General features: G+C 37.3%; 1 gene segment (V, D, J or C); it reads left to right on the plus strand.

Annotated features, from left to right (window-relative positions):
* The first annotated feature begins 408 nt into the window (after nt 1-408).
* On the plus strand, nt 409-4,204 carry LOC311012631 (immunoglobulin lambda constant 6-like). The segment is given in 4 exons: nt 409-512; nt 2,014-2,325; nt 2,445-2,519; nt 3,698-4,204.
* The last annotated feature ends 569 nt before the right edge of the window (nt 4,205-4,773 follow it).

A 4,773-nucleotide genomic window follows, 5' to 3' on the forward strand; every position in this document is an offset into this window, starting at 1 on the left:
GCATTCACTCTGCTTCCCTTCACCACATCCTCTCTCTGTGAGATGGGCTTTTCTGCTGTCGCCTCACTGAAAACACAGATCTAAGACATGACTTGAGAGTGGCAGTATCAACCTGCAACCTTGCCTTGAAAAGATCCATCCATCCATCCATCGTCTACCGCTTATCCTGTATTCAGGGTCACGGCTTTGTTCTCATTCTAGCAAAGTGAAATGTATTCCATTTTTCTGTTTTGGAAAAAGTTCACAGACTGATGGAGCAATGACCAACATTACAAAAAGTTTTAATGGAAGTTGCTTTTTCATTTGTACAACATTGACAAATATCTGCATTTTTTTCTTTTGTACGTTATTTCAATTAAGTTAAACTTTGTTTTGTTGGGGGGGGGGGGGGGGGGCATGACTGGAGACGTTTGAGAACCACTGGATTAGAGAAACATCGTGGAGATGGTTTTTGTATCACTCTGTTTCACTGTGGAGGATCTTTGGCTCTGGAAGTAAACTGTACGTAACAGGTAAGGAGAATATTTCATGTCCCTTCAGTTGTTTTATAGAACAAGTTGAAAATGTGTTTTAATGAGTTTCTGCTGCTTCAGGCTTCTCATGTTAGTTTTTCCATCATTAGTAGAGAATTCTTGTGGCCGTGAAGCTGTTGTTCTATTAAAAGGTTCATAATTCCTGAAACAACGACTCAAGTTATTCTTTAATTCTGCAGGAGATTAAAAAACAGATTTTTATATATAAAGTAAGTATAAAGTAAAAAGTATAAAGTATTTGATCCCCTCAATAATTCAGCAGAATATAAAATTAGAAATGAATTAAATTATGTTGTATAGGATCAAAATTCAATCATTTTTAATAGTAAAATTGACCTCATGACATTCATGTTATGTGATGGTACGGTATGTTTGTGGAAGACATATTTATACATAACAGCAAACAGATACTGCAGGTGATTGTACAATAAATCTAATTCATGCATATTAATTTGTTTTTTAATATATGATTCAGAAAAATAAATGACACACATGTATCTCGAGGCACTATTAATATAAATAGTATATGATGCTCAACTTGATTTCAAATATATTACTGTAATAACAATTTTGAAAGTATATTATACTATATTATATTATATTATATTGAATTTGCCCAAGTTATAAAATACATTTATGAAAGAATGATGCATTTATTTTCTTTTGTGCGTGTGTGCAGTTTGAGGATTGTTGTAAATATATATTTTATGTAATATATATTGAAATCATTTTAATTACTTAGAGATGAAGGTAAATATGTCAAATATTATTATATCTATATTAACACTACTGAATCAACAAAATGTGATAACTATGAAGGCATATAAATGTATCTTCAGTATTATATTATATTGTACCATATGATATATCAAAATTGTTATGAAATAAGTAAATACATTATTATTTGTATCATTTTCTGTAGCAAGATTAAAATAAATGGTGGGAAACATAATATTATCATATTAGCAACTATATTTTATGTGAAGGTGAATATGGAACTTGTAGTAATATGTATATAAGCCCTAATATAGGAAATACAATTCAACTATATTAAGATACTTTTCATAGTTATAAAAGCTATATAAAGATATACAAATGTATCTTCATAATTATATTATATCATATTTAATGATATTATATGTAAATCCCCCCTCATGTTAATAACATCTAAACATTTGTATGTAATAATATACAGCAGTCATTATTCATATTTGACTTTTCATTCATTTAAAATTATTCTGACAAACGTCTAAGTATATGATGATAATTAAATAATATGTTATACATGTTGAAATCATCACAATTACTTTGATATGAAGGTGAATATTGTTATAATGTGTATATTAGTCCCTTCTGAATACACAAAGTGGTATAACTGTATAAAGGTATCTTCATAATGATATGATAGTATATGATAGTAGGTTATTGTTGACTCTGTGAATGTGTGTCTGTGCTGCTTGTTGCTGCTGTCAAACTTCAGATGAGCAGGTAATGAAGCCCGTGGTGAGCGTGTACCCAGCAGCATCCAGAGCCCCCCTGGAGGGGAAGAGCTCTCTGCTGTGTCTGGCCTCAGACATGTTTCCTCCTCTAGTCCGGTTCTCCTGGAAAAGACGAAAGGAGACTGGTTCTCTGGAGGAGGAGGTGCTCCCTGCTGTGGGAGAGCAGCTGGAGATCAGAGAGTCGGGACACGCCGCCTCCATCTTGCTGCTCCATCAACAAGAGATCAGCACATATAAATACCGCTGCTCCGTCCAGCACGAGGGGGGCACAGTGGAGGCCCAAGCAGAACAAGGTACTGAAGGCTTGGTGACTGTTCAGCAGTGATTCAGCTTCATGTGGATGCACTGCTGTCCAAGATATCAGAGGAGCAGACGACTGACGTCGCTCACTGTCACTCCTTTTCCCTTCCAGAGGTTCCAGCTCCAGCTGCCTCCTGTCCTCCAGAGAGAGAGCCAGCAGACCTGCCAGCTCTGCAGCAAGCTGACTGTAAGATCAACTGCTGCCCCCTTTAATATAATATATATGATATGTTAGAATAATAGAAAGCTGCTTGGGGTCGCTGCAGTGAGGACTTAACCTCGATACATGGGGTGCCAACTCTACCGACTGAGCTATGCGGCGCCCCGTTATGCTGCTATTTAAATCATTGTCCTGGCTCCATCCCTACAACGCTTGGTGGGCCCTTATTGGTTGTTTTTAAGGAGGGCCTTTGAACTTTCATTCAAATTGTAGCCGACCTCTGTCTTCATGCAAAGCTGGTTTTAAATAAAAGTTACTCTGATGAGAGAAGAGATGGGCATGAGGACTTAGGACACCAGTTCCAAATATCAAGCAACCACATTTATTGTTTAGCTTTTTTGCTCTTTGTTACCGTCTTAGTCGTCAGACCAAATGTTCTTCAAAAGAGGATGAACCCGATCGGCCTGACATTTCCTCCTCACATGTTTCTATCTAACAAAACATTCTGCTTCAATCCATATTTGTTGGCATTTAACCTTCAAACACTACATTTTCACTGTTGTGAGAAAGACAAAGGGAGGCAGCACCTGTATTAACGGGGAAGTCTAGCAGCCATCAAACAGCACCAGAAATTACATTTATAGAACCGAAAAATCATAATTCACCCACTTGTTTAGGACAATGACATCATCAAATTAACAATAGACATTCAAAGCTTCAATCTACAACCTTAATAGAAGTAAAATATGAATGTAAAAATGTCTTATGAGGGCTGATCTGGGACAAGCTGTTACTACAGACTTGTGGACAGCTCTTACCACGGAGTCATATGTAACCATCACCTGTCATTTCATTCAGAACGGGGAGTTGAATACTCTATAATCATTAAATAAGAGTACTGGAATATGGAAGTTACTTACGTGTGTGTGTGTGTGTGTGTGTGTGTGTGTGTGTGTGTGTGTGTGTGTGTGTGTGTGTGTGTGTGTGTGTATATGCGTGTGTGTGTGTGTGTGTGTGTGTGTGTGTATATGCGTGTGTGTGTGTGTGTGTGTATATGTGTGTGTATATGCGTGTGTGTGTGTGTGTGTGTGTGTGTGTGTGTGTGTGTGTGCGTGTGTGCGTGCGTGTGTGCGTGTGTGTGTGTGTGTGTGTGTGTGTGTGTGTGTGTGTGTGTGTGTGTGTGTGTGTGTGTGTGTGTGTCTCAGTGTCCTTCCAGTCTCAGTGCAGGGTGAAGCTGCTCTGCCTGCTGTACACAGTGCTGATAGTGAAGAGTCTTGTGTACTGCTGTGGACTCAGTCTGCTGATGATCTCCAGAAAGAAGGGACGCTCCACCAACTGCTCACATGCTGACTGATCACCATCACATCTCATCAATTCATCTCATTTATCACTTTAATTATATTCACAAATATACATGATGACTTGATGAGGTTGGTTGTATGATGTGTCTTTTTATACAGGATAGATACAGTCATCCTAAAAATATAAATACATATTTAGACATTATATTTACAGTAATTCAGTGTAAACTCTTTGTAGTGTTACTTTGATACTTAAGATGAATAGTTAGCTGACTGGTTGATGTTTTATTCTTTACAGTATTTTTCTGTGCTTGTGTTTGTTTTTAATACATGATTCAGAGTGTGGCAGATTTGTCAAATTATTTCACTGTAAGATTCTTAATAAACTGAAAATTCACAGTGTTTTATGGACATCCTTGTTTTTATGGATTTCAGTTTGGTTTCATAGCAAATAATCAGGAACAGAATCAAGTTTGTTGAGTTTGTTGGCACCAGTAATGTGACTGTGGATGTAAGTCACTGTGAATATACTTTCACACAGCACCAAGAACAAATGTACAGGAAAATATGCATATAAGCACACAGCTAAACAAGGACAACAGAGCTAAACAAAGAGAAGCAAACATATACACACGGCTATTATATACAGCTATTATAGTCAATAGGTGTGGCGGTCCCACCAGGTTCAGTGCTGACCCCCTTTTATATTGGTGTCAGTGTGGATGTTAAACTCTATGCTGACGACACTGTCCTTTAAACACAAACAAACAGCAGAAGTTTTAGCTTTGAAGCATTTGATTGAAGCATGTATTTTTTGACACTGAACTATTACAGCTTCATCAGGATGACATGGATCGGCAGAGCTACTGATTATACCTAAACTAACATTCATATTCATGTACATTTCAAGACAGAATCACAGAAGTGAGTTGAGGATTTGAGCTGCTTCTCTCACAGATTCCACACACAGATCAAAGCAG

The sequence above is a fragment of the Eutrigla gurnardus genome, assembly GCF_963514095.1.
Source record: "Eutrigla gurnardus genome assembly, chromosome: 4".
Lineage (NCBI taxonomy): Eukaryota > Metazoa > Chordata > Actinopteri > Perciformes > Triglidae > Eutrigla > Eutrigla gurnardus.